Source organism: Panulirus ornatus, chromosome 65 (assembly GCF_036320965.1).
Source record: "Panulirus ornatus isolate Po-2019 chromosome 65, ASM3632096v1, whole genome shotgun sequence".
Taxonomy (NCBI): Eukaryota; Metazoa; Arthropoda; class Malacostraca; order Decapoda; family Palinuridae; genus Panulirus; species Panulirus ornatus.
Genome location: NC_092288.1, coordinates 16255582 through 16263912, shown reverse-complemented (window position 1 = coordinate 16263912; position 8331 = coordinate 16255582). Strand labels below are relative to the sequence as shown.

The 8331-nt window shown below is 42.6% G+C and overlaps 1 protein-coding gene across 1 annotated transcript in view; it reads right to left on the bottom strand.

The window, feature by feature from the left end:
• LOC139746556 (adenylate cyclase type 6-like) overlaps positions 1 to 8331 on the bottom strand; it is a 1154491-nt gene that overhangs the window by 917174 nt on the left and 228986 nt on the right.

Below are 8331 nucleotides of genomic sequence, written 5' to 3'. Positions count from 1 at the left end.
AAAGTAGACTAGGGGGATTTAGATTCTCTTGGTGACAGAAAGTCTCGGAGACACAAAATTCATAAAATGTCAACAGGATCATGCTCCATCATTATCAGAGAAATTGAAAAGATCAGAATTTACCAATTGGAAAGAGCAGCCATGTAATGCTGCGTTTGATTCTTTGGTTAATGAAGACATAAATACGTCAAAGAGGATACCAGACTCAAAGAGGAGAATAGCTATGAGGTCAGTTCTTCTTACAGTTCATTTAATTTAGATCTACCCTTGGATTAGACAGGGTCGAACTCTGCACCACGAACCCCCAAGCCATTTCCAGACTGCTCCTTTGTCATACGCTCTTTGTTTTCTTCCAGGAAGGTTCTCTTCTGGCCATTGAAGGAATCTCCCGGTATTTCTGTCTGAAGTTAACACGTCTTTACCTACCTCTTGCGTGATACATTGTCAAATGTCTTTTTTCTTTCCTTTTTTTTTTTTTTGGCAGTTCAATAACTCACGATCGACGCATCCTTGTCTTTTAGCTTTGATTTACCCTCTCGCAGAAATTTTAAGAGGTTCTTTATGCATGATCTCTTTTCTCAAATCTGTGTTGTTCCTCCCATAGTGCCTCCTCTAGAGGTAGTCATCTATTAATGTTTTCTGATTATCTTTAACACTTTCGTCAGAGAGACCTACCGGTCTGTGCTTCATTGCTATGTCCTTATCCTACTACAGACGGGCAGAAGATTTGCCCTCCTGTACGCTCTTAGCTCTGTACACTCCCTAAGCGACATACTAAACAATATATCAAGACGCCTATCGAAGGTAACACGGCACATTTCTTCATATGAAGAAACTTTATTAGGACCATTAGATAAATGGGTCGAAATTCTTTACGTGTGTGCGACGTCTTGCGTTTCTTCTAGATATTTCAATGCTTTTTAAGAGTTCTTTCCTGAATATTTTTCCAGATGACGCAATCGTCATCAAGGAAGTAAAGAATGATGGAGATTGCATCACCTTACAAGGGGACGTCGACAAATTCCAAATCTGGTCCAATACTTGGTTGATGAAATCAATTCTTGCTGAGGAAATATTAAGTAATGAGGATGACACGGTGGAAGAAAGCTTCGATAAGAATGATATGTGACAGGAAATAAGCTGCAGGAATCTGTGTGTGAGTATGACTGTACCCAACATGTCGCTGATTCTTGACCACAGGGGCCTGTGCAGGAGAGGAACTGTCTTCTGGCAAACGTTACAATCGACTTTGGATACAGGAACTAAGAAACGTCCAGCAAACTACTCATATCTTTTATTATACCAAAATTAGTATATGCCTTGCAAGTTTGGTCACTGCACTGAAAGAAACGTAAACAAATACCTTGGAAGGTCGAGAGAAGTGATGCAAATGCGTTACAGTTACAACCCATGGGTTTGGTCACCAGAGAAAATATCACAGGCCATAGGTTTGGTCACCTGAAAGAAAATGGAGAGTGAGGAGTGACTTAGCCATACCATTTATGTTTCTGAAGCAGTTTGTCGACGTCGGCTGTGAACAAGTCTTCCACAGCAGCTATGAATCCCCGGGGAACTGAGCAAGAAACTTGCTTAGAAAAGATTTTAAGAGAGATTTCTATACAACTAGATGAATGGAATTCGCTAGACGAGAAAACTGTGAATGCAGAGAGTACAAAAACGTGTAGGAAGTTAAGGAAGGGTCAATAGATGGGGTTTACATCAGTGTGGAACTTCCTCCTCGTACATTAGAGATAGGTGATCATATACACAGTGTAGTGGTTAGCGTTACTTAAATATGAGTGACCACGGGCCAGCCTGGGTTCAGACCCGCCTGATTTCGAAATTTGGCCGAGGCAGTCAGCCTACACTCAACCCAGATGTTCATCCCTCCCTTCGGAGTTGGTCGATAAATAGGTACAAGGCTTAGGCTGATGTGTGTGTGCGTGTGTGTGTTTGTTTGTTTGTGTGTGTGTGTGTGTGTGTGTGTGTGTGTGTGTGCGCGCGCATACACGCACAGGAGTAAAGGTACTGTGCATATACACAACGTTAAGAGACGAGGGGAACACAAGCGTTAAACCCTTTCTCAGTGACACACACGTCTCACATACGCCAGCCTCCATAATGCAGTAGTTCGCGCCGCGACCCACCAGTCTCACGGGACTGGGCTCGTGTTTTGGACAGGCAAGTCAGCTCACAGCCAACCCTGTTGTTCATCCTCCTCTTTCGGGGGCTGGTTCATAAATGGATGCCGAGCGAAAGCTCTCTCTCTCTCTCTCTCTCTCTCTCTCTCTCTCTCTCTCTCTCTCTCTCTGTATATGTATATATATATATATATATATATATATATATATATATATATATATATATATATATATATAATGTATGTGTACGTGTAGGAAGAGAGGAAAGTGATTGGTTCTCAGTGAATGTAGGTTTGCGGCAGGGGTGTGTGATGTCTCCATGGTTGTTTAATTTGTTTATGGATGGGGTTGTTAGGGAGGTAAATGCAAGAGTCTTGGAAAGAGGGGCAAGTATGAAGTCTGTTGGGGATGAGAGAGCTTGGGAAGTGAGTCAGTTGTTGTTCGCTGATGATACAGCGCTGGTGGCGGATTCATGTGAGAAACTGCAGAAGCTGGTGACGGAGTTTGGTAAAGTGTGTGGAAGAAGAAAGTTAAGAGTAAATGTGAATAAGAGCAAGGTTATTAGGTACAGTAGGGTTGAGGGTCAAGTCAATTGGGAGGTGAGTTTGAATGGTGAAAAACTGGAGGAAGTGAAGTGTTTTAGATATCTGGGAGTGGATCTGTCAGCGGATGGAACCATGGAAGCGGAAGTGGATCATAGGGTGGGGGAGGGGGCGAAAATTTTGGGAGCCTTGAAAAATGTGTGGAAGTCGAGAACATTATCCCGGAAAGCAAAAATGGGTATGTTTGAAGGAATAGTAGTTCCAACAATGTTGTATGGTTGCGAGGCGTGGGCTATGGATAGAGTTGTGCGCAGGAGGATGGATGTGCTGGAAATGAGATGTTTGAGGACAATGTGTGGTGTGAGGTGGTTTGATCGAGTAAGTAACGTAAGGGTAAGAGAGATGTGTGGAAATAAAAAGAGCGTGGTTGAGAGAGCAGAAGAGGGTGTTTTAAAATGGTTTGGGCACATGGAGAGAATGAGTGAGGAAAGATTGACCAAGAGGATATATGTGTCGGAGGTGGAGGGAACGAGGAGAAGAGGGAGACCAAATTGGAGGTGGAAAGATGGAGTGAAAAAGATTTTGAGTGATCGGGGCCTGAACATGCAGGAGGGTGAAAGGAGGGCAAGGAATAGAGTGAATTGGAGCGATGTGGTATACAGGGGTTGACGTGCTGTCAGTGGATTGAATCAAGGCATGTGAAGCGTCCGGGGTAAACCATGGAAAGCTGTGTAGGTATGTATATTTGTGTGTGTGGACGTGTGTATGTACATGTGTATGGGGGGGGTTGGGCCATTTCTTTCGTCTGTTTCCTTGCGCTACCTCGCAAACGCGGGAGACAGCGACAAAGTATAAAAAAAAAAAAAAAAAAAAAAATAATGTATGTATTATACATATTCGCCATTTCCCGCGTTGGCGAGGTAGCGTTAAGAACAGAGGACTGAGCCTTAGGGGGAATATCCTCACTTGGCCCCCTTCTCTGTTCCTTCTTTTAGAACGACAGGGAAATATTTCCAGCCCCCCCCCCCCCCCCCCCCCCCCCCCGCTCCCTTTCCTTTTAGTCGCCTTTCACGACACGCAGGGATACGTGGGAAGTATTCTTTCTCCCCTATCCCCAGGGATAAGAGAGAGAGAGAGAGAGAGAGAGAGAGAGAGAGAGAGAGAGAGAGAGAGAGAGAGAGAGAGAGAGAGTAAGGCATGATGATTATATAAGTTTAAGTGACGAGACACCTATCGAGAGTAAAATATCTCTCGCCTTATAATACCCAAGAGGCAAGCAGCACCCCACAAACCACTACTGTTCAAGAGGGTCGGAGAATTAATTCGACACCAGCCGCCCTTGCTCTGAGGAGCAGCAGGAAGAGCCCATGGCTTCAACAAGGCCAAGGTAAAAAAAAGTAGAGGGAGATAACGCTGGGGCCCTCCTGGATGCTGTAAATCTTGGAGGTAACGATGTACTCTGGCGGATTATGGTGTAAATTTGAGTTTTTGGTGAAGGAGTTGTCTGCGGGAGTTGCCAACGATCGCCAGGAATGAGGAGGAATGATATTACGTGAAGGTCGTTTAAGTATTTTTTTTCTCGGCCATTATCGTTAATGAAAAGGAGAAGAAAAAAAGGCGTAAATTGAATAAAAGGCATAGAAGGAGTTAATGTATAGAAAGAGAGACCACAAATGAGATATTTATATACGATAGGAAATAATAAGTGCTCCTTATCGCTCATAGGCAACTGCGCTACCTGGCAACACGCTATTGGCCAGATAATTCAAGTCTTGAGTTGATTCTGTTACTGACGGTACTTGAGCTGACTTAGGCCGTTTCGTGGGTGTTCTAAAGTACAGCGTTGGTGTAAAGTTCCATATGGGAAGGCTCGTGTCATTATCACACCGATATTGAAATTTATGAGGATTGTCTTCATGAGACAATGTAAGATATACAAAGGAAAGATATAAGGAGAATAACCTTGGATATAAAACGCTCAATAGGTTAGCTGGAAAGAAGCGAGATTAAGGGGATCACAAGAGTTCTGAAGATGATGAAGTAACGATCAGAGAAGACATGGAGAAGGAAGCAGCTTAGACCCTATGGACAGACAGACATTCTGATTAATACAGAAACAAGTAACAAAGAATGGTTGAGTAAATTAAGAGAAATAAAGAATTTATTGTAGGAATACGAATCACATTTAAAACCCAAGAGGACATTTTGAGAAAGAAAAGCGAGAGAGAAAGACGAGAAAACGAACAGCACTAGCAATGGTAATGCTCAGAGGGAGGCGTTGAGAGCGTCCATTCGGATGGCCCTGAGAGAGATCACTCAGGGAAAATACGTACACAGAGCAGAGGCACGGAGGACGAAGACTGTCGGAAGGGCATGAAGGACAAAGATCAGGAAATAATTCTAAGGCTTTAGGAAAAAGATCATTGGGACAGACCAAGAAATAATCCTGAGGCACATGGAGAGAAATTATAGAGAGGATCACAGTGTATCATGACTGGTCGTCTTAGGTACAGAGTATCCGCAGTAAATGTGTATGAATGAGGATGTGGATTATTTTTCAGAAAGAACCAGATACGTGGAAGTGGTTGGATCATTGCTGTAGGAATTGGTCAACCATTGTCTTAAACCAGACATGCAAGAGTTAGTGAGGTTAGAAATAGAAAAGATGTCGATCAGTATTGATTATAATTTGGAATAGATAGCGAAATATCCCATTAAGAAAAGTCAACAAACCTAGCAAGTGGAGTTTCAGATATCAAAGAAACAAAAAAGGAAATAGTCATTGTAAGGTTAAGACTCGTAAATGTTACATTTGAAATGAGTGTACTGGCACGCAAGGAAGGTTGACCGCAGTGTAGGTTTCAGTGGGTTTTTCGTCAGAAGAGACAGATCAAAGGTGCAGCCAGGAAGAACAAAGAAAGAATCCAGGAGGCCAAACATGAGGACATTAGAGACTTGAGAGCAGATCCACCCCACCGTCAGCACAGACAGGACGGTAAAAAAAAAAAAAGTTGGGTTAAAAGTAGCACAAACAGGACAGTCATAGGAAAAAGGTAGGGTCGACGACAGTAATGGTGTACGAATGATGGAGACAGTAATGAAAACAGAATAGAACTGGCGCTTGAACTCAGATGATTCTGGGGAAGCCAAACCAGTCATTGTTGGAGCTGTTGGGACGAAACTTACGAAGGAGATGAGATCTGAACGTTCCTGAAAGGTGATATAATTCCAAGAAAGAAAAGAGGAGTAGTATTGGTAGGGGTATTGGCCCCTCTTAGTAAGAGATAACTAAAGTTTCAGTACATAATGAGAGTAAGATGAACATTAATGATGATTACCAACAATCCTTGAGGAAGTTTTGATTAACAGGAATAGCTATATAATAGAAATAATGAAGTTATAGTTAGGGTGGTGCAAAAATGCAGCGATACGCGATGGTAGAATCCAATATGAATAAATCTACCTGTACAGACACTGATTAAGAATATTTGACTTCGCATGAAACAATGAAAAGGTAGAGTAACAGATTTTTAGTAATGTGATGGATAATATCTTAACCAGAGTTAGAGAGGCTGGCACATTATCACTACTGGACCTTATCTTTAAGTATGATAACATGAAAATTTAGAATATCAGATATGATACTTCACATGTAGTGCTTGCTTATGACAACAGAGAGTCCCCGCTATAAGGCGTTCCGCCTCATGTCGTTTCTCATATACGTTGTCGATATGATAGGGAGACTAACTCGCCAAACGTCGATGTTTCGCACTAACGTTGGTTTCCAGCGGAAGCAGAGAGGATCGACGTCATCTAAACCCCTACGTTGGGCTGGGTGGGTGACGTCACTTGGTGTCTGTCTTTAGCCAGGACTTCCTCTAGCGCAGTTTGTAAGCAGCGGTCAAAAGTCGGCCGCATACACCCACCAACAACCCACCACTGATTGTGGTTCCCTCTATCGGTGAGGCGAGAGAGCCGTGTCTCACCTTCAGCAAGGCATTACTGTCACCACTATCAGCAGTGACATGAGTGATTTGTAAATGAAAGCGTTTTAAGATGTATTTATAGGCTGTAGCTTCACCTGTTGTAGGAGTTACGACGGCAATATTTTTTCTTTGTAGACCAAACAAGGAGAAACAAAAATTGTAAGAATTATTTTACGGGATTGCAGATGACCTTACTAAGAACGGCTCCACTAATACCACAACTGACTTCGTCGTCCACGTAAACCTTCGACAACAAAGTGCCCAGATCCGCTGCAAGCAGACAGCAGCTTGGAAGGCAGAAATCCCTCCTGGTACGACACTATCCGCAGACATTTTCCCCTCTCATATGTCTATGGGGAAGGGTCGAGGATGAGGGATGTGATCGCAGTGTGGATCACTGTTGGTTGTAACTTTGTTTGGGGAAGACTGGTATCCCTACCTCCTCCAACAGGTGTGTGAGAGACCCACCCAACAGCCATAGCCTCGTTGACCCACACAGCGACGCTTCCGGGACGCCTGCTGGACCACAACTCCACACATTGTGTATCTTATACTTCATACTGAAGCTGTTCTAAACGAATTTCCTTTTTGCTTGAAGCTTTAGACAGCCCATTTTATATATATGTTATGTATGTATTGTGTATATGTAAAGATAGGTATGTTCAGTTGTACTATGCACTGTGTATATTCTGTATTAAAGAATTCTGACACCGACCACGTACATCTAGTGACACTGAACAGTGGTATCTAATTATAACATAAGGATCACATGCCTTATCTTATTACGGAATATAGAGTTGAAGCTGAAAACTGAATTCAAATTATCTTAGTCGTATTCATCAAGCAACAGGATTTAGTGAAGAAATACACCATAACATCTGTATAATAAAATATGAGATTAGTAATAAGTACTGATATTCTCACGTCTCTATCCATAACAAACATCAACGCTAATAATACGTTCGTTGTTGAATAAAATGATAAACGAAGAAACGACTCATATAACGACCGTCCGATGATCGTTACCCAGTTGAAATCCCCTTACCCTTGGTACAGAACTGCGGTCCATACTCCTCACTGGTTCTCACGCAGGCAGGAAAAGCTTAGCAGATCTGTTATATTGTTTTAAAATCAGGTGGCGACGAAAACGCTGCCTCATGCTACGCCGCTCCTCCCCCCGCTGTCACCTGGGTGAGGTGATGGGTGTGTGGGGCAGTAAACACACCACCACAGTCGTGGTCCAGATCCCACAACGCAGAGTCTACTGTATCTCTGAAGTGGAGTTGCCTCAGGCTTGAGAAATGAATAATATCCTCTTATGAAGTTTTGCTTCCCAATTAGTTGATGGACAGTGGATTTTAGTATGACTCAATTTTCATGATGGTATAAGTTATACATTGGTACTGGTGATCATATGAATGTGCTCGAGTATGGTTCTCATTACCTTGACATACTGCACATACATATACCCACTCGTCTCTACTGAGGATAGGAATTATAGACTCCACAGCTTCCAATTCCATGAATTGTTATTGTGGAGTTAAATTAAGCAAAGTACGGGAAGTTAAGGGCGTGAGGATGTATTAAGAACAGCGTCTGTAATACATGAGGAATTGTATATTACAAATGTGACCAATAATTACTTAGAAGCTGTACTAACAG